The sequence below is a fragment of the Echeneis naucrates genome, chromosome 21 (genome assembly GCF_900963305.1).
Source record: "Echeneis naucrates chromosome 21, fEcheNa1.1, whole genome shotgun sequence".
In the NCBI taxonomy this organism is placed as follows: domain Eukaryota; kingdom Metazoa; phylum Chordata; class Actinopteri; order Carangiformes; family Echeneidae; genus Echeneis; species Echeneis naucrates.
The window spans coordinates 2,190,463-2,213,405 of NC_042531.1; the positions used below are offsets into that span (position 1 = coordinate 2,190,463).

Consider the following 22,943-nt stretch of genomic DNA (forward strand, 5'->3'; position numbering starts at 1 on the left):
ATAACTGGGGGGGAATAATTCATTTCTTTGGTAATAGGTAATGATGTGTCGTTCGTAAACGATTCGTTCACTTTGAACTAATCTTTCGTATTGACTCCGGATTAACGAGCCATCTCAGTGAATGACTCGTTTTTTGTTTTTTTCTGGTCTGCGCATGCGCTCCGCCAGCTCAGATTCGTTCGCGAACGGTTCTTTCTGCCACATGTTCTCCGTGTAGGAATGAGGGATTCGTTCATTTTTCACGTCATGCTGCTGTTACTGGTGAGGAGAGCTCTGAGACATTAGCACGAAGGTTGTTGTTAGCTGTGTAGCTATGGGATGGATGTTTATTTTGCCTTTATGATGGAACAAATTCATACACGATGGGTCTTCACTGACCAGGTAGGCTAATGTGAATAACCATCAAAGAATGGGAATTTTTCTAATGGAAGGCGGAGCGCTGTGCTACCTGCAAATGAAGTAATGAGTAATTCCACCTTCACCAGGCTATGGCCCAAAAGGGGGTTCAATAGTTTAACAAAAGGAAACTTCTGTAGTTCATTTTACTGAATGAAGTCTTCGGAGGACCAAAAACTGGTAAATGAAACGCTTCAGAGGATACATTTTTTTTTAAATCTGATGTAATTTCACTCAATGGCGCTCTTCTTTTAAAATTTATTTTAATCGTACATTGGTTGGAAAACAGTGTTCATGTTTTAACCTTGGGTAGGAAAATACTCTGGCGGTGGGACACTTCTCCAAATCAAACAAAAACAAACTCTAAATCTGAACCCCGGCAACGAAAAGAATTAGTGTGCAGGTGTAGGGTAGGATTAATATGATTCCTAAAGGGCCCATTAGCGCTCAGAATATCCACACATGACATTAGCTCTGAATGACAACCATTAAACCATTAAAAAAAAAAACACAAGGTAAGGTGGTTTAGTTTGTGAGGTTGGGAGAGGAAGGAAGGGTGTTGCAGCTGCCTTAAAAAAACTTTTCCACTTAAGTGTGTCACCAGGTGTCAGCTTGCGTGCTGGGCGGTAAGCGTGTTGCATCATTTCCGGTCACTGGCGGTTGTGCTCTCTATTGTGCTTTGTCATCTCTGTGTTGTTTCCACTGTTCTTCTGCTATTATTTCCTAATTCACTCGAGTAATCAGGCAGAAAATTATTTTCACACCAACACTAGGTTTTAGAAGTCAATATCTCCCCTTTCTCCAAAGGTTATAACCGTTTCTCCTCCTCCGCTAATCAAACTACCCGATTAGCAATGTCCTCTAGCTCTCTGTCTCCACTCTCTGTTCCTCCTTCTCCTCCTCCTCTCCTCTCCTGTTCTCTGTGCCTCATGTGTAGTTATTCTTCTGCCTCCTTTTATGATAGCACCTCTTGTCATAGATGTAGGATGATGGTAGAAATGGAGGCAAAGATTAATGAGTTAGAATCCCTGTTATCCCAGATTTCAATATACATGTTGATGTAGAAAGCGACAGCCTTAGTTCTGGGTTTCTTTCCCTACTAGACTCAATTGGCTTTTCCCAGCATGTGAATGAACCCACTCACTTTTACAATCATATCCTTGATCTTGTTCTAACTTATGGCATTGAAATTGACAAGCTAACAATTCTTCCCCAAAATTCTCTCCCGTCTGACCATTACCTTATTACATTTGAGTTTACTTTAATGGGCTCCACAGCATTGAGGAATAAATTCAGCTATAGAAGATGTTTATCTGAAGCTGCTGTGGCTAAATTTAAAGAGAACATTTGGTCATCATTCCCAACAATGCCATATCTAAATTTAAATGATGATTTCTCCCATACGCAGGTTGATGACCTTGTAACTAGCACTATGGCCACACTGCGTTCGAATCTTGATAATGCCGCCCCTCTGAAAAAGAAAGTATTCAATCTGAGGAGGATGGCTCCCTGGTATAGTTACCAAATCCATGCCTTAAAGCAGACATCAAGGAAATTAGAAAGAAACTGGCGTTCCAGTAAGTCAGAAGAGTCTCACAGAGCCTGGAAAGATAGCCTGAAAACATATAAAAAAGCTCTCTGCAGTGCTAGAAGTTCATATTACTCAGCACTCATAGAAGAAAACAAGAACAACCCCAGGTTTCTCTTCAGCACTGTAGCCAGGCTGACAGAGAGCCATAGCTCAGTTGAACCAGTGATCCCCTTAGCTCTAAGCAGTAATGATTTTATTAGTTTTTTTTCAGACAAAATTCTCATGATCAGAGAAAGAATTTATCAGCTCTTGCCTACGTTAGATAAAAATCCCCTTCTGAAGACGACAACTGCTGAATCAGCTGCGACGCCTCTTTTACATCTGGAATCATTCTCACCTCTTAATCTCTCAGAGCTAGCTTCTATAGTTTCATCATCCAGACCGTCAACCTGTCTATTAGACCCAGTACCAACTAGCCTCTTTAAAGAGATCTTTATTTAATTGAGTCGTTCATTCTAGATTTGGTTAATCTGACTTTATTCTGGGTTACGTACCTCAGGCACTTAAAACTGCGGTCATCAAACCCCAGCTTAAAAAGCCTAATCTTGATCCAGATGTTTTGGCAAACTATAGACCCATATCGAACCTTCCATTTATTTCTAAAATCATTGAGAAAGCTGTAGCAAAACAACTACACGAGCATCTGGGTGGGAACAGTTTGTTTGAAGAGTTTCAGTCAGGATTTAGAGCCCATCATAGCACAGAAACAGGTTAAAGTTTCCAATGACATTCTAATGGCCTCAGACGATGGATCAGCCTCCATACTTCTCCTTCTAGATCTTTGTGCTGCATTCAACACCGTAGATCATAATATTTTACTACAGAGACTGGAACATGAAATTGGAATTAAAGGAACTGCACTAAAGTGGTTCAAATCCTACTTATCAGATAGACATCAGTTTGTTCATGTAAACAACAGCTCCTCCTCATGTACTGTAGTCAGTCATGGAGTCCCGCAGGGTTCGGTACTTGGACCAATCCTCTTTACGCTTTATCTGCTTCCTCTAGGCAACATTATCAGGAAACACAGCATCAACTTCCACTGCTACGCAGACGATACCCAGCTGTACCTATCAATGAAGCCAAATGAAGTCAGTCAGATAGTCAGACTGCAGACATGTCTGGAAGACATAAAAGTCTGGATGACTGGAAATTTTTTACTTCTCAACTCTGACAAAACAGAAGTTATTGTACTCGGTCCTAAGCACCTCAGAAAAATACTATCTAATCATCTCATCAGTCTGGACGGCATTACTTTGGCTTCCAGCTCCACTGTAAGAAATCTTGGAGTAATTTTTGACCAGGACATGTCCTTTGTCCCTCACATAAAACAAGTTAGTCGGGCAGCTTTCTTCCACCTGAGAAACATTAGGAAAATCAGAAACATCCTTTCTCAGGATGATGCAAAAAAACTAGTCCATGCATTTGTAACTTCTAGGCTGGACTACTGTAACTCATTACTATCTGGATGTCCAAACAAATCTCTAAAAGGCCTTCAGTTAATTCAGAACGCTGCTGCACGAATATTAACAGGAACTAGGAAAAGAGATCACATCTCTCCTGTGTTAGCTGCTCTTCATTGGCTGCCAGTAAAATATAGAGTAGAATTCAAAATCCTTCTTTTAACATATAAAGCTCTTAATGGCCAAGCTCCATCGTATCTCAGAGAGCTCATAGTTCCTTACTGTCCTAGCAGGCCACTCCGCTCTCTAGATGGAGGTTTACTTGTGGTTCCTAGAGTCTCCAAGAGTAAATCTGGAGGCAGATCGTTCAGTTATCAGTTATCCTCTTCTATGGAACCAACTCCCAGCATCGGTCCGGGGGGCGGACTCTTTTGTAACTTTCAAGACCAGGCTTAAAACTTTCCTGTATGACAGAGCTGATAGTTAAAAAGTTAAAGTCCTCTACTCTTTAGCGAGGCTGCTGTAGGCCGAGGCTGCTGGGGGAAGGACTGAGCTTCTCTCTCTCTCTCTCTCTCTCTCTCTCTCTCTCTCTCTCTCTCCTTGCATGCGCTGATAAAAACCATCCTTCTTAAAAAAAAACAAAAAAAAACAAAATAGTTTCACCCAGTTCTAAGCATTTATACTGCATTTACTAACCATGTTCTGCCAAAGTCTCTGTCTCTCCCAGTTCCTCTCCTCTCTCTCCCTGTCCTCATCTCCATCCCATGTTCCTGCAACACCTGCTGGTCCCATATAGCATGAATTTCTGTATTACAGCTCAACTCCATGAACTTCATGCAACAACATGTTCCTGCCTACACCCCCCCACCCCCCCCAATGCCTCTCTCTCTCTCTCTCTCTCTCAACCCAACCGGTCGAGGCAGATGGCCCGCCCCCCCTGAGCCTGGTTCTGCTCGAGGTTTCTGCCTCTTAAAGGAAGTTTTTTCCTTGCCACTGTTGCCAGGTGCTTGCTCATCGGGGGATCTGTTGGGTCTCTTTAAATAAATTTATAAAGAGTTTGGTCTAGACCTGCTCTATATGGGTTAGGGTTAGTGCCTTGATGTAACTTTGTTATGATTTGGCGCTATACAAATAAATCTGATTTGATTTGAAGTGTCGGGAGTTGGAACTGAGGAGGAGAGAAAGGAAAGAAATAAATTAGCTGTAGGGCAAAGATCTTTCATCAGAAGAGCTGACAGAGCTCATCAACCTCTCCTCTGTCTCTGATATGGAGGTATGGGAAGAAGGTTGAACTCTGCTTTCCCCAACTCAACAGCTCCTGCAGGAAGACTGTGCGTCCTCATTCTGAAGCCTTGTGCATTTACTCTCTGCTGTCCATCATCACTCTGCTCACTGTGGTTCTTAACCTGCTGGTCATCATCTCCATCTCCCACTTCAGGCAGTGATACGTTTTCTCTGAATTCCTTCAAAGATCTTTACTTTTCACTTGCTGTTTTGCAACAACACATTTAGGTTACTGGTTGTAGTGGACATAATCTGTAGTACAGTGTTTTATATAGCTATGTTAGTGAGCAGTGAATACTACAGATTTTATTAACTTCTAATAACGTGTATTGCTACAGCTACTAGATATAACAGTGTCTTCAGTGTTGATGTTATTTCTTTTCAGGCAGCTCCACACCACCACCAACCTCCTCCTCCTCTCTCTGGCTGCTGCTGACTTTGTAGTGGGTCTCTTGATGATGCCAGTTCTTCTTCTCCAGAACCAAGGCTGCTGGTTCCTGGGTGACTTTATGTGTGGTGTGCATTACTTTCTGGGGTTCCTGGTTGTCAGTGTTTCAGTAGGAAACATGGTGCTGATATCTGTTGATCGCTACATTGCTATTTGTGAGCCCATGGTTTACTCCACCAGAGTTACCCTAAAGAGAGTTCAGCTCTGTGTTTGTCTGTGCTGGATATTTTCTGCTGTTCACAGCAGCTGGATACTTCGGGATTTCCTAAAACGTCCAAACAGGTATAACTCCTGTTATGGCGATTGTGTCGTTGTGGTAAACTTTGTTGAAGGAGCTGTTGATCTTGTTGTTACCTTTTTAGGCCCCATTTTAGTCATCATAGTTTTGTACTTGCGAGTTTTTTGTGGTGGCTGTGTCTCAGGCTCGTGCCATGCGCTGTCACATTGCAGCTGTCACACTACAACTTTCAGGGAGTGTAAAAGCTAAAAAATCAGAAATGAAAGCAGCCAGGACTCTGGGTATTGTAGTAGCTGTGTTTCTGTTGTGTTGCTCTCCGTATTATTGTTTTGCTGTTGCAGCTGAGAATAATTTAGTCGGGGGCGTCATCTTCACTAATTGAGATTTGGCTGGTGTATTTCAACTCCTGTTCTAAACCCTGTGATCTATGTCTTTTTCTACCCCTGGTTCAGAAAATCTATTAAAAACATCATTACATGTCAGATACTGCAGCCTGGCTCCAGTCAGACCAGTTTAATGTAGAAAGAGATTTTTTACATTATCAATGCACTAAATTTAAGCCTGGAAAGTTGTCTGTTCCCACATTTTAGTTGATTTGGATACGAACCTTCATATAAATTGATCTTGTGAATTTAATTTCAATGTTTTGACAAAAATGTGACAGAATTGCTTGCAAAACCTGCTTTCCTTTTTCAAAAAGAAAAATGTTTCCACCAATTTTATCTGCTCTTGATAAAAGAATAATTGGCCAAATATTAAATCAATGTCGTCATTAGTTTCAGAGTACTGAGTCACTCTCAGTCTTGAGTTTGGATGATTCTTTATTATTTTCACATTCCTCCTAAATACAGAACAGTTACAGTTACAGAAGCCATGTTAATTCATTACTCAATAAAAATCAAAAGTCAGCGTCCTATAATGTTCTATTGTTTCGAGGTCAATCAAATTGGGCATTATTTTACTAATCTGTTTGTTTGTTTTGTTTTTTTTATTACTTGTATAACATGCATTGTGTGATCATGCCCCAGATGATGGTGTGCATATTCCCCTGTACACAGTCCAAGGAAAGAGTGGCCTCTGTGTTCATATCTATAAAACACGACACACACAGTTCAGAAGTTATTGATCTCAGTTCAGTGTTTTGTCTGTAATTGTTTTCACGGCACTCAGACTAATTATAATGTACCAATCAGAGTAGAATAGAGACTATTAGGACAATTACATCAATAAAACTTTGTAGTCCTGTAATGTGGAAAATTGTGATTTGCTAATGAAAGCAACTACACATTCAATGAAAAGGCATAGGTTTTATATGCAATATAAAGTGTGTAACGTTAAGTGTTCCACAATATACTTGGATTTATTTTATATTATATTTATGTTATTGTAGACATTCTGATGTTTATCAGTGTGGCTGTGAAAGAAGGGAGCAGGAAGTCTGGGGGGGTAGAGGGAGAGGACTGGCAGCAAAGGGGGCAATGCAATTTTTTTACTTTTCCTTAAGCTTAGTTTATTCAGAAAACATGGATGAGCAATCACAATATTGACATACATGGCTGATTTAGCAACAACAAAAACAATCATTCAGTTCAGTTAAAGGTTTTAAATTCAGCCACTTACAGATGAGCAATATCATTTTGACAAAAAGGAAAGCAACATCATGCTGGAGGCACTGACTCTTTATGTCCCAGGCAAGAAAATCAGATAACCTAATGAGCAAGTCATTTTTCATATTTTATCCTGGCATGAAGTAACAGCAAGAAATCCTTATTTGAACTCTTTTCCTACAGTATGTTAGCATCAGAGGAATAAGGCTGCAGTATCTGAAGTGTGACAATCTGACGAATACATTTTCTAAACCAAGGATAGAAAAAAGCATAGATCAGTGGATTTAGACAGGAGTTACAATAAAGTAGCCAGATCCCAAAAACTGAAATTTCCACATCACTTGACATGTCCTGGCCTGCAATTGAGGGATAAAAATAAGGACAGAAACATATTAGAAACACAACTACAACAACACCAAGAGTCCTGGCTGCTTTTTCTCTCAGACTTTTTAGCGCTCACATGAACTGAATTCTGGACTTTCACTGCTGCAGTATGAGACCTCAGAGCTCGAGCCTGTGACACAGCCACCACAAATACTTTCATATACAGAGTTATGATAACGGAAATGGGACCTATAAAAGTCAACACGCGATCAAAAGCTCCTGTTAAGAAGTTAATAACAGCTACACACTCACCATAGCAGGAATTATACCTATCTGGGTGTTTCAGGAAGACATTCAGTATCACACCGTTATACAAGACAGAACAGGCCCAACACAGACCAACACTGACTTTAACTCTGTTTAGAGTGACTTTAGTGGAGTAATGCAAAGGGTCACAAATGGCCACGTAACGGTCAACCGATATGAGCACCATGTTTCCTACTGAGGCAGATGTGAGGACAAAAGAGGCATAAATAAACAGTCTGCATGTCAAGCTCCCCAAAACCCAGCAGCCTTCTTTACGGAGGATTTGAACTGGCATCAGCAGGAGTCCGACAAGGAAGTCTGAGACAGCCAGAGAGAGGAGGAGGAGGTTGGTGGAGGTGTGTAGCTGCCTGGAGAAAGAAAACCATACTGAGCCCATTAGTCTCTGCAGCAGATGGAACACCATGATTCTTTAAACAGTGTTCACATGCAGCAGCAGTTTTAAATACAGCTGTCTAAACATAGTCACAATTACATTTCCTTACATAGAAATCATTCAAACTTTTCATCTGAATAAAATAAAAATTATTTTGTGTTAATGTTTGAAGTTTATGCCTGAAGTGGGAGATAGAGATGATGACCAGCAGGTTGAGACAGACAGTCAGTACGGTGATGGAGGACAGCAGAATGTAAAGGAAAACGTTTGTGGCGTAATGCTGTAACTTCTTCCTGCATGAAGTGTTCATCTGTGGAAAGCAGAGTTCAGCTTCCTCCAGGGTCTCCATATCCAGAGAGGCTGTGGTGCTCCAGTAGATTTCTGGACAGCATCTCCATCAAAACGCTGAATAAGACACTCCTCCCTCTTTTCCTGTAACCATACAACTGTCTTTTTGTTCTGTGATGCAATGATCGGAGCCTGGACCTTCATTTGGATTGGATACTTCTATTCAGCACGTCCCTCCACCTAGAAGATTGTACACACAAATATACATTCATATTAATATCTCTCCAATCATCTTTGGATTTGACACCTTCCACCACAGAGTTGATGCTCCGAGTCCACGCCTGTTGACTTGTTTATAATTTTTATGAGTAAATAAATACCACGCTTGTTGCTGGATTTTTCTTGTGTATATGCTACAGTTTAACTGGTTGATCGATCAGTGATAATTATGTAGACCTATAGTCTATTTTATGGGCATGTCGTGCAAGAGATAACAGATAATGTGTAAAAATGTTTGAAGTGTTCAGTGAATGGATCATTGACTTTCCTATAAATCATGCCCTTACTTGGAACTAACCCAGGACATAAACTAATTCCCAACCCAGTTTCCCAAAGGGCGGCCAGGATGAGTGTTTGTCATGTGAGTGTTGTTCTTAAAATGGTAAACTTGTGTTCAACAGTTCGTGAATTCTGAAACATACGGACACTATCCGGTGGGTGTTTCCGAGGAGCAGAAATATCCGCCCGTTTCCAAATGAACGGTAAGCTATAGTAACTTATACGTCAAAATAATGTCATCAATCCGTCAGCCGAGCACGCTAACCAGCTAGCTAACCAGTTAGCTAGCAGTCCATTTCGAAGGGACTAAACTAGTGTAAGTGATCCGGCAGTGAGGTTTACTTAACGTAGGCTACTCTCGCACAGATATGCTAGCTGGCATCCATTTACACAAAGATTGACAAAGAATGGCCGAACAAATGCATTCTCAGTTTATTTAGTTATATAATAAATAACACACCAGTAACCTACACATTGGCTTGTTCCATTTCGCTTTCCGTACACTCAGCTGTGTTCCTATTTGCGTTTCTTCTTTAAGTACGCACGGTAACTTAGCAACTACGCACGACTTACGCAGTAAATCAGCGTAAAGGGGAACCGGAACCTGGAGGAACCGAATCGGTTGACACACCGGCTAAAGTGCATTAGCTCCGTGAGTTAGCCGATTAGCACTAAAATGGTTTGTCCTGAAAGACTTCAGTTGAGTATAATGTGATCGGAATTTGCGGCAGGATCTGGATAATGGGAGACGTGAATTCAATATTCTGAAGTTGATTTTAATTAGCTGTTAAATTGTCATTTTCTGGCAGCGTAATGAAGCGCGGTAAACGAGCTAAGCTAAGCGCTAGCTGCTGCCGTTGTTTGGGGTGTGCTGTTGAATAATGCATATTTCCATTTTGTTCAGTTTGGTACAGGTAGATGGAAATGTATAACTGGGGGGGAATAATTCATTTCTTTGGTAATAGGTAATGATGTGTCGTTTCGTAACGATTCGTTCACTTTGAACCAATCTTTCGTATTGACTCCGGATTAACGAGCCATCTCAGTGAATGACTCGTTTTTTGTTTTTTTTTTCCTGGTCTGCGCATGCGCTCCGCCAGCTCAGATTAGTTCGCGAACGGGTCTTTCTGCCACAGTTCTCCGTGTAGGAATGAGGGATTCGTTCATTTTTTCACGTCATGCTGCTGTACTGGTGAGGAGAGCTCTGAGACTTTAGCACGAAGGTTGTTGTTAGCTGGGTAGCATGGGATGGATGTTTATTTTTGCCTTTATGATGGAACAAATTCATACACGATGGGTCTTCACTGACCAGGTAGGCTAATGTGAATACACATCAAAGAATGGGAATTTTTCTAATGGAAGCGGAGCGCTGTGCTACCTGCAAAGAAGTAATGAGTAATTCCACCTTCACCCCGGCTATGGCCCAAAAGGGGGTTCAATAGTTTAACAAAAGGAAACTTCTGTAGTTCATTTTACTGAATGAGATTAAAAGACAAGTCAGTAAAAGGTCCAAACTACCCATCACTAGTAGAGGGATGAATCCTGATGATATCGGGACCTGGATCTTCTGCCCTTGAGTGCCCTTTTCTCACCTGGACACCCCCCATAGATGTATCAAAAGAAGGTAGGGAGAAATTCAAATGCAATTTTAAAGGAAAGAGACTTTATTTCACCTGTTGTTTTTTTTTTTCTTTTATTCTATATTTTCCCCTTTTTTCACCCGAGACCTCAAATTATTTATAATGGGATCAAGATTTACACAAAAACACTAATATAATGAATTAACCCATAAGTGGGAAGAAAAAGTGCTGTTTGGGTGAGTGAAATTTTATAAGAACTTTCAGGCTAAAGAAACCGAAAAGGACAAAGTCTTCGGAGGACCAAAAACTGGTAATGAAACGCTTCAGAGGAACATTTTTTTTTAAATCTGATGTAATTTCACTCAATGGCGCTCTTCAAATTTATTTTAATCGTACATTGGTTGGAAAACAGTGTTTTCATGTTTTAACCTTGGGTAGGAAATACTCTGGTGATGGGACACTTTTCCAAATCAAACAAAACAAACTCTAAATCTGAACCCCGGGAACGAAAAGAATTAGTGTGCAGGTGTAGGGTAGGATTAATATGATTCCTAAAGGGCCCTTTAGCGCTCAGAATATCCACACATGACATTAGCTCTGAATGACAACCATTAAACCATTAAAAAAACACAAGGTAAGGTGGTTTAGTTTGTGGGTTGGGAGAGGAAGGAAGGGTGTTGCAGCTGCCTTAAAAAAGTTTTCCACTTAAGTGTCAGGAGTTGGAACTGAGGAGGAGAGAAAGGAAAGAAATAAATTAGCTGTACGGCAAAGATCTTTCATCAGAAGAGCTGACAGAGCTCATCAACCTCTCCTCTGTCTCTGAATATGGAGGTATGGGAAGAAGTTGAACTCTGCTTTCCCCAACTCAACAGCTCCTGCAGGAAGACTGTGCGTCCTCATTCTGAAGCCTTGTGCATTTACTCTCTGCTGTCCATCATCACTCTGCTCACTGTGGTTCTTAACCTGCTGGCATCATCTCCATCTCCCACTTCAGGCAGTGATACGTTTTCTCTGAATTCCTTCAAAGATCTTTACTTTTCACTTGCTGTTTTGCAACAACACATTTAGGTTACTGGTTAGTGGACATAATCTGTAGTACAGTGTTTTATATAGCTATGATAGTGAGCAGTGAATACTACAGATTTTATTAACGTCTAATAACGTGTATTGCTACAGCTACTAGATATAACAGTGTCTTGAGTGTTGATGTTATTTCTTTCAGGCAGCTCCACACACACCACACCCAACCTCCTCTCTCTCTGGCTGCTGCTGACTTTGTAGTGGGTCTCTTGCAGATGCCAGTTCTTCTTCTCCAGAACCAAGGCTGCTGGTTCCTGGTGACTTTATGTGTGGTGTGCATTACTTTCTGGGGTTCCTGGTTGTCAGTGTTTCAGTAGGAAACATGGTGCTGATATCTGTTGATCGCTACATTGCTATTTGTGAGCCCATGGTTTACTCCCCAGAGTTACCCTAAAGAGAGTTCAGCTCTGTTGTCTGTGCTGGATATTTTCTGCTGTTCACAGCAGCTGGATACTTCGGGATTTCCTAAAACGTCCAAACAGGTAACTCCTGTTATGGCGATTGTGTCGTTGTGGTAAACTTTGTTGAAGGAGCTGTTGATCTTGTTGTTACCTTTTTAGGCCCATTTTAGTCATCATAGTTTTGTACTTGCGAGTTTTTGTGTGGTGGCTGTGTCTCAGGCTCGTGCCATGCGCTGTCACATTGCAGCTGTCACACTACAACTTTCAGGGAGTGTAAAAGCTAAAAAATTGAAATGAAAGCAGCCAGGACTCTGGGTATTGTAGTAGCTGTGTTTCTGTTGTGTTCCTCTCCATTATTGTTTTGCTGTTGCAGCTGAGAATAATTTAGTCGGGGCGTCATCTTCACCCATTGAGATTTGGCTGTGTATTTCAACTCCTGTCTAAACCCTGTGATCTATGTCTTTTTCTACCCTGGTTCAGAAAATCTATTAAAACATCATTACATGTCAGATACTGCAGCTGGCTCCAGTCAGACCAGTTTAATGTAGAAAGAGATTTTTTTACATTATCAATGCACAAATTTAAGCCTGGAAAAGTTGTCTGTTCCCACATTTTTGTTGATTTGGATATAAACCAGCACCCAGCCTCTCTGGATATGGAGACCCTGGAGGAAGCTGAACTCTGCTTTCTACTGGTGTGTTAATTATTATATAACTAAATACCAACCAGTTGTAAAGCCTGCTGTACTTTCACACAGTCTGATATCCTGGAATATCTTCCTACTAAGTTGACAACTGCTCCAGGCACTCTAAAATAATCAAATGCCTCCCAGATAAGGCTATGAAATTCATGTCTGTAAAAGTTTCTGTTCCCACATTTTAGTTGATTTGGATAAACCTTCATATAAATTGATCTTGTGAATTTAATTTCAATATTTTGACAAAAATGTGACAGAATTGCTTGCAAAACCTGCTTTCCTTTTTCAAAAAAGAAAAATGTTTCCACCAATTTTATCTGCTCTTGATAAAAGAATAATTGGCCAAATATTAAATCAATGTCGTCATTAGTTCAGAGTACTGAGTCACTCTAGTCTTGAGTTTGGATGATTCTTTATTATTTTCACATTCCCTCCTAAATACAGAACAGTTACAGTTACAGAAGCCATGTTAATTCATTACTCAATAAAAATCAAAAGTCAGCGTCTATAATGTTCTATTGTTTCGAGGTAAATCAAATTGGGCAATATTATACTAATATGTTTGTTTGTTTGTTTTGTTTTTTTTTATTACTTGTAACATGCATTGTGTGATCATGCCCCAGATGATGGTGTGCATATTCCCCTGTACACAGTCCAAGGAAAGAGTGGCCTCTGTGTTCATATCTATAAAACACGACACACACAGTTCAGAAGTATTGATCTCAGTTCAGTGTTTTGTCTGTAATTGTTTTCACGGCACTCAGACTAATTATAATGTACCAATCAGAGTAGAATAGAGACTATTAGGACAATTACATCAATAAAGCTTTGTAGTCCTGTAATGTGGAAATTGTGATTTGCTAATGAAAGCAACTACACATTCAATGAAAAGGCATAGGTTTTATATGCAATATAAAGTGTGTAACGTTAAGTGTTCCACAATATACTTGGATTTATTTTATATTATATTTATGTTATTGTAGACATTCTGATGTTATCAGTGTGCTGTGAAAGAGGGAGCAGGAAGTCTGGGGGGGTAGAGGGAGAGGACTGGCAGCAAAGGGGGCAATGCAATTTTTTACTTTTCCTTCAGCTTAGTTTATTCAGAAAACATGGATGAGCAATCACATATTGACATACATGGCTGATTAGCAACAACAAAAACAATCATTCAGCTCAGTTAAAGGTTTTAAATTCAGCCACTTACAGATGAGCAATATCATTTTGACAAAAAGGAAAGCAACATCATGCTGGAGGCACTGACTCTTTATGTCCCAGGCAAGAAAATCAGATAACCTCATGAGCAAGTCATTTTTCATATTTATCCTGGCATGAAGTAACAGCAAGAAATCCTTATTTGAACTCTTTTCCTACAGTATGTTAGCATCAGAGGAATAAGGCTGCAGTATCTGAAGTGTGACAATCTGACGAATACACTTTCTAAACCAAGGATAGAAAAAAGCATAGATCAGTGGATTTAGACAAGGAGTTACTAGAAACTAGCCAGATCCCAAAAACTGAAAATTCCACATCACTTGACATGTCCTGGCCTGCGATTGAGGTATAAAAATAAGGACAGAAACATATTAGAAACACAACTACAACAACACCAAGAGTCCTGGCTGCTTTTCTCTCAGACCTATAGCGCTCACATGAACTGAATTCTGGACTTTCACTGCTGCAGTATGAGACCTCAGAGCTCGAGCCTGTGACACAGCCACCACAAATACTTTCATATACAGAGTTATGATACGGAAATGGGACCTATAAAAGTCAACACCATCTAAAGCTCTGTTAAGAAGTTAATAACACTACACACTCTCCATAGCAGGAATTATACCTATCTGGGTGTTTCAGGAAGACATTCAGTATCACACCGTTATACAAGACAGAACAGGCCCAACACAGACCAACACTGACTTTAACTCTGTTTAGAGTGACTTTAGTGGAGTAATGCAAAGGGTCACTAATGGCCACGTAACGGTCAACCGATATGAGCACCATGTTTCCTACTGAGGCAGATGTGAGGACAAAAGAGCATAATAAAACAGTCTGCATGTCAAGCTCCCCAAAAACCCAGCAGCCTTCTTTAAGGAGGATTTGAAGTGGCATCAGCAGGAGTCCGACAAGGAAGTCTGAGACAGCCAGAGAGAGGAGGAGGAGGTTGGTGGAGGTGTGTAGCTGCCTGGAGAAAGAAAACCATACTGAGCCCATTAGTCTCTGCAGCAGATGGAACACCATGATTCTTTAAACAGTGTTCACATGCAGCAGCAGTTTTAAATACAGCTGTCTAAACATAGTCACAATTACATTTCCTTACATAGAAATCATTCAAACTTTTCATCTGAATAAAATAAAAATAATTTTGTGTTAATGTTTTGAAGTTTATGCCTGAAGTGGGAGATAGAGATGATGACCAGCAGGTTGAGACAGACAGTCAGTACGGTGATGGAGGACAGCAGAATGTAAAGGAAAACGTTTGTGGCGTAATGCTGTAACTTCTTCCTGCATGAAGTGTTCATCTGTGGAAAGCAGAGTTCAGCTTCCTCCAGGGTCTCCATATCCAGAGAGCTGTGGTGCTCCAGTAGATTTCTGGCCAGCATCTCCATCAAAACGCTGAATAAGACACTCCTCCCTCTTTTCCTGTAACCAAACAACTGTCTTTTGTTCTGTGATGCAATGATCGGAGCCTGGACCTTCATTTGGATTGGATACTTCTATTCAGCACGTCCCTCCACCTAGAAGATTGTACAACAAATATACATTCATATTTAATATCTCTCCAATCATCTTTGGATTTGACACCTTCCACCACAGAGTTGATGCTCCGAGTCCACGCCTGTGACACTTGTTATAATTTTTATGAGTAAATAAATACCACGCTTTGTTGCTGAATTTTTCTTGTGTATATGCTACAGTTTAACGGTTGATCGATCAGTGATAATAGTAGACTATAGTCTATTTTATGGGCATGTCGGCAAGAGATCAGATAATGTGAAGGCTTTCAGGGAAAAAATATTCTAAGTGTTCAGTGAATGGATCATTGACTTCCTATAAATCATGCCCTTACTTGGAACTAACCCAGGACATAAACTAATTCCAACCCAGTTTCCCAAAGGACGGCCAGGATGAGTGTTTGTCATGTGAGTGTTGTTCTTAAAATGGTAAACTTGTGTTCAACAGTTCGTGAATTCTGAAACATACGGACACTATCCGGTGGGTGTTTCCAAGGAGCAGAAATATCCGCCCGTTTTCAAATGAACGGTAAGCTATAGTAACTTTATACGTCAAAAATAATGTCATCAATCCGTCAGCCGAGCATGCTAACCAGCTAGCTAACCAGTTAGCTAGCAGTCCTTTCGAAGTGACTAACTAGTGTAAGTGATCCGGCAGTGAGGTTTACTTAACGTAGGCTACTCTCGCACAGATATGCTAGCTGGCATCCATTTACACAAAGATTGACAAAGAATGGCCGAACAAATGCATTCTCAGTTTATTTTTTATATAATAAATAACACACCAGTAACCTACACATGGCTTGTTCCATTTCGCTTTCCGTACACTCAGCTGTGTTCTATTTGCGTTTCTTCTTTAAGTACGCACGGTAACTTAGCAACTACGCACGACTCAGCAGTAAATCAGCGTAAAGGGGAACCGGAACCTGGGGGAACCAAATCGGTCTACACACCGGCTAAAGTGCATTAGCTCCGTGAGTTAGCCGATTAGCACTAAAATGTTGTCCTGAAAGACTTCAGTTGAGTATAATGTGATCGGAATTTGCGACAGGATCTGGATATAAGGGGGACGTGAATTCAATATTCTGAAGTTGATTGTAATTAGCTGTTAAATTGTCATTTTCTGGCAGCGTAATGAAGCGCAGTAAACGAGCTAAGCTAAGCGCTAGCTGCCGTTGTTTGGGGTGTGGTTGAATAATGCATATTTCCATTTTGTTCAGTTTGGTACAGGTAGATGGAAATGTATAACTGGGGGGGAATAATTCATTTCTTTGGTAATAGGTAATGATGTGTTCGTAAACGATTCGTTCACTTTGAACTAATCTTTTGTATTGACTCCGGATTAACGAGCCATCTCAGTGAATGACTCGTTTTTGTTTTTTTTTCTAGTCTGCGCATGCGCTCCGCCAGCTCAGATTCGTTCGCGAACGGGTCTTTCTGCCACATGTTCTCCGTGTAGGAATGAGGGATTCGTTCATTTTTCACGTCATGCTGCTGTTACTGGTGAGGAGAGCTCTGAGACATTAGCACGGAGGTTGTTGTTAGCTGTGTAGCTATGGGATGGATGTTTATTTTGCCTTTATGATGGAACAAATTCATACACGATGGGTCTTCACTGACCAGGTAGGCTAATGTGAATAACCATCAAGAATGGGAATTTTCCTAATGGAAGGCGGAGCGCTGTGCTACCTGCAAATGAAGTAATGAGTAATTCCACCTTCACCAGGCTATGGCCCAAAAGGGGGTTCAATAGTTTAACAAAAGGAAACTTCTGTAGTTCATTTTCCTGAATGAGATTAAAAGACAAGTCAGTAAAAAGGTCCAAACTACCCATCACTAGTAGAGGGATGAATCCTGATGATATCGGTGACCTGGATCTTCTGCCTTGAGTGCCCTTTCTCACCTGGACACCCCCCATAGATGTATCAAAAGAAGGTAGGGAGAATTCATAGAAATTCAAATGCAATTTTAAAAGGAAAGAGACTTTATTTCACCTGTTGTTTTTTTTTCTTTTTATTATTTATTTTCCCCTTTTTTTCACCCGAGACCTCAAATTATTTATAATGGGATCAAGATTTACACAAAAACTAATATAATGAATTAACCCATAAGTGGGAAGAAAAAGTGCTGTTTGGGTGAGTGAAAATTTTATAAGAACTTTCAGGCTAAAGAAACCGAAAAGGACAAAGTCTTCGGAGGACCAAAAACTGGTACATGAAACGCTTCAGAGGATACATTTTTTTTAAAATCTGATGTAATTTCACTCAATGGCGTTCTTCGAATCAAAATTTATTTTAATCGTACATTGGTTGGAAAACAGTGTTCATGTTTTAACCTTGGGTAGGAAAATACTCTGGTGATGGGACACTTTTCCAAATCAAAAAAAACAAACTCTAAATCTGAACCCCGGCAACGAAAAGAATTAGTGTGCAGGTGTAGGGTAGGATTAATATGATTCCTAAAGGGCCCTTTAGCGCTCAGAATATCCACACATGACATTAGCTCTGAATGACAACCATTAAACCATAAAAAAAACACAAGGTAAGGTGGTTTAGTTTGTGAGGTTGGGAGAGGAAGGAAGGGTGTTGCAGCTGCCTTAAAAAAGTTTTCCACTTAAGTGTCAGGAGTTGGAACTGAGGAGGAGAGAGAAAGAAAGAAATAAATTAGCTGTACGGCAAAGATCTTTCATCAGAAGAGCTGACAGAGCTCATCAACCTCTCCTCTGTCTGAATATGGAGGTATGGGAAGAAGTTGAACTCTGCTTTCCCCAACTCAACAGCTCCTGCAGGAAGACTGTGCGTCCTCATTCTGAAGCCTTGTGCATTTACTCTCTGCTGTCCATCATCACTGCTCACTGTGGTTCTTAACCTGCTGGTCATCATCTCCATCTCCCACTTCAGGCAGTGATACGTTTTCTCTGAATTCCTTCAAAGATCTTTACTTTTCACTTGCTGTTTTGCAACAACACATTTAGGTTACTGGTTGTAGTGGACATAATCTGTAGTACAGTGTTTTATATAGCTATGTTAGTGAGCAGTGAATACTACAGATTTTATTAACTTCTAATAACGTGTATTGCTACAGCTACTAGATATAACAGTGTCTTGAGTGTTGATGTTATTTCTTTTCAGGCAGCTCCACACCACCACCACAACCTCCTCCTCCTCTCTCTGGCTGCTGCTGACTTTGTAGTGGGTCTCTTGCAGATGCCAGTTTTCTTCTCCAGAACCAAGGCTGCTGGTTCCTGGGTGACTTTATGTGTGGTGTGCATTACTTTGTGGGTTCCTGGTTGTCAGTGTTTCAGTAGGAAACATGGTGCTGATATCTGTTGATCGCTACATTGCTATTTGTGAGCCCATGGTTTACTCCACCAGAGTTACCCTAAAGAGAGTTCAGCTCTGTGTTTGTCTGTGCTGGATTTTCTGCTGTTCACAGCAGCTGGATACTTCGGGATTTCCTAAAACGTCCAAACAGGTATAACTCCTGTTATGGCGATTGTGTCGTTGTGGTAAACTTTGTTGAAGGAGCTGTTGATCTTGTTGTGACCTTTTAGGCCCCATTTTAGTCATCATTTTGTACTTGCGAGTTTTGTGGTGGGTGGCTGTGTCTCAGGCTCGTGCCATGCGCTGTCACATTGCAGCTGTCACACTACAACTTTCAGGGAGTGTAAAAGCTAAAAAATAGAAATGAAAGCAGCCAGGACTCTGGGTATTGTAGTAGCTGTGTTTCTGTTGTGTTGCTCTCCATATTATTGTTTCGCTGTTGCAGCTGAGAATAATTTAGTCGGGGCGTCATCTTCACTAATTGAGATTTGGCTGGTGTATTTCAACTCCTGTCTAAACCCTGTGATCTATGTCTTTTTCTACCCCTGGTTCAGAAAATCTATAAAAACATCATTACATGTCAGATACTGCAGCCTGGCTCCAGTCAGACCAGTTTAATGTAGAAAGAGATTTTTTTTACATTATCAATGCACTAAATTTAAGCCTGGAAAAGTTGTCTGTTCCACATTTTAGTTGATTTGGATATAAACCTTCATATAAATTGATCTTGTGAATTTAATTTCAATGTTTTGACAAAAATGTGACAGAATTGCTTGCAAAACCTGCTTTCCTTTTTCAAAAAAAAAAAATGTTTCTACCAATTTTATCTGCTCTTGATAAAAGAATAATTGGCCAAATATTAAATCAATGTCGTCATTAGTTCAGAGTACTGAGTCACTCTCATCTTGAGTTTGGATGATTCTTTATTATTTTCACATTCCTCCTAAATACAGAACAGTTACAGTTACAGAAGCCATGTTAATTCATTACTCAATAAAAATCAAAAGTCAGCGTCCTATAATGTTCTATTGTTTTGAGGTAAATCAAATTGGGCAATATTATACTAATTGTTTGTTTGTTTTTTTTTTATTACTTGTATAACATGCATTGTGTGATCATGCCCAGATGATGGTGTGCATATTCCCCTGTACACAGTCCAAGGAAAGAGTGGCCTCTGTGTTCATATCTATAAAACACGACACACACAGTTCAGAAGTTATTGATCTCAGTTCAGTGTTTTGTCTGTAATTGTTTTCACGGCACTCAGACTATAATGTACCAATCAGAGTAGAATAGAGACTATTAGGACAATTACATCAATAAAACTTTGTAGTCCTGTAATGTGGAAAATTGTGATTTGCTAATGAAAGCAACTACACATTCAATGAAAAGGCATAGGTTTTATATGCAATATAAAGTGTGTAACATTAAGTGTTCCACAATATACTTGGATTTATTTTATATTTATTTATGTTATTGTAGACATTCTGATGTTTATCAGTGTGGCTGTGAAAGAAGGGAGCAGGAAGTCTGGGGGGGTAGAGGGAGAGGACTGGCAGCAAAGGGGGCAATGCAATTTTTTACTTTTCCTTCAGCTTAGTTTATTCAGAAAACATGGATGAGCAATCACAATATTGACATACATGGCTGATTTAGCAACAACAAAAACAATCATTCAGCTCAGTTAAAGGTTTTAAATTCAGCCACTTACAGATGAGCAATATCATTTTGACAAAAAGGAAAGCAACATCATGCTGGAGGCACTGACTCTTTATGTCCCAGGCAAGAAAATCAGATAACCTCATGAGCAAGTCATTTTTCATATTTTATCCTGGCATGAAGTAACAGCAAGAAATCCTTATTTGAACTCTTTTCCTACAGTATGTTAGCATCAGAGGAATAAGGCTGCAGTATCTGAAGTGTGACAATCTGACGAATACACTTTCTAAACCAAGGATAGAAAAAAGCATAGATCAGTGGATTTAGACAGGAGTTACAATAAAGTAGCCAGAAAAAACTGAAATTCCACATCACTTGACACGTCCTGGCCTGCGATTGAGGGATAAAAATAAGGACAGAAACATATTAGAAACACAACTACAACAACACCAAGAGTCCTGGCTGCTTTTCTCTCAGTTATTAGCGCTCACATGAACTGAATTCTGGACTTTCACTGCTGCAGTATGAGACCTCAGAGCTCGAGCCTGTGACACAGCCACCACAAATACTTTCATATACAGAGTTATGATAACGGAAATGGGACCTATAAAAGTCAACACGCCATCTAAAGCTCCTGTTAAGAAGTTAATAACAGCTACACACTCTCCATAGCAGGAATTATACCTATCTGGGTGTTTCAGGAAGACATTCAGTATCACACCGTTATACAAGACAGAACAGGCCCAACACAGACCAACACTGACTTTAACTCTGTTTAGAGTGACTTTAGTGGAGTAATGCAAAGGGTCACAAATGGCCACGTAACGGTCAACCGATATGAGCACCATGTTTCCTACTGAGGCAATGGAAGGACAAAAGAGACATAATAAAACAGTCTGCATGTCAAGCTCCCCAAAACCCAGCAGCCTTCTTTAAGGAGGATTTGAACTGGCATCAGCAGGAGTCCGACAAGGAAGTCTGAGACAGCCAGAGAGAGGAGGAGGAGGTTGGTGGAGGTGTGTAGCTGCCTGGGAGAAAGAAAACCATACTGAGCCCATTAGTCTCTGCAGCAGATGGAACACCATGATTCTTTAAACAGTGTTCACATGCAGCAGCAGTTTTAAATACAGCTGTCTAAAATAGTCACAATTACATTTCCTTACATAGAAATCATTCAAACTTTTCATCTGAATAATAAAAATAATTTTGTGTTAATGTTTTGAAGTTTATGCCTGAAGTGGGAGATAGAGATGATGACCAGCAGGTTGAGACAGACAGTCAGTACGGTGATGGAGGACAGCAGAATGTAAAGGAAAACGTTTGTGGCGTAATGCTGTAACTTCTTCCTGCATGAAGTGTTCATCTGTGGAAAGCAGAGTTCAGCTTCCTCCAGGGTCTCCATATCCAGAGAGGCTGTGGTGCTCCAGTAGATTTCTGGCCAGCATCTCCATCAAAACGCTGAATAAGACACTCCTCCCTCTTTTCCTGTAACCAAACAACTGTCTTTTTGTTCTGTGATGCAATGATCGGAGCCTGGACCTTCATTTGGATTGGATACTTCTATTCAGCACGTCCCTCCACCTAGAAGATTGTACACACAAATATTAAATATGAATATTAAATATTCATATTTAATATCTCTCCAATCATCTTTGGATTTGACACCTTCCACCACAGAATGACCTGCAACAGCACAAAGACAGAGCATGTTTAATATGTTTCAATACAGAATAAGTTGATGTTAATGTAAAATCCAACCCAACATTGAACCTTTAATTTAATTTAGGAATTTCATCATTAACCCTCAACACGTTGATATTAAAAACACATTTCAGCCACATGTAAATGACAGTGACAATAGCCATTGGACATGTCTGCCGGTGTCATGTTAGGCAACAATCTCTTTCTGGAGATTCTACTCACTCCAGCTCAGAGCAGTAATCAGGGCAACCACTGGCAGATGTTCTTTTTTGTTGAATAACTATGCTCAATAATGAAGGACCTGTGGTGACAGCTGTGATAAAAGCTGTTTCATTCCCACAATTCCATCAATGAAACAAGGACGGCACGCCTTAACGTTTGTTAAAAGTGACTACCTCAGTAATCTGTGGCTTAATTTACAGAAGAAAACTTATTTGAACATGTGTTGTCTGACAGGGCTAAAGCTTCCCATACAGGTCAACAGCAGGAGACGGTGAGAGTGGATGTACAATTGGAGAAGTTTTAGAAGTTGATGTGCCTGCTAAAGTCCTATAGGTGGCACCAAAACTCACTGCAGTCAAAGATGGTACGGTCCTCTGGAAACTAAATACGATACAAGGATTTGTTGTGGTTCGACAGAGATGGGATTTAGTGAGCTCACCTGACAGTGGTGAAGTCCATAAATAAATGGTAGATATATATAAAATACCTAAGCAGCTGTGCCTCGGCATTTTCAGATTGGTTCATCTGAAATGTTATTTGCCAGTGAAGATGTTGTGTCATTAAGTTTGGCCAAAGATATAGAAGTAGTGATTACACATTGTCATTAGGCAGTTTTTTCATATACTGGGTTTAAATGTACTTAAAAAAATAATTAAAAAAAATCACCTACATAGACTCTGCATATATTATAAATACCAAAGAACAATT

General features: G+C 40.2%; 2 pseudogenes; one reads left to right on the plus strand and one right to left on the minus strand.

The window, feature by feature from the left end:
- Positions 1 to 154: 154 nt before the first annotated feature.
- Positions 155 to 22,475, plus strand: LOC115062102 (trace amine-associated receptor 8a-like; annotated as a pseudogene).
- Positions 7,145 to 8,340, minus strand: LOC115062183 (trace amine-associated receptor 13c-like; annotated as a pseudogene).
- Positions 22,476 to 22,943: the final 468 nt, after the last annotated feature.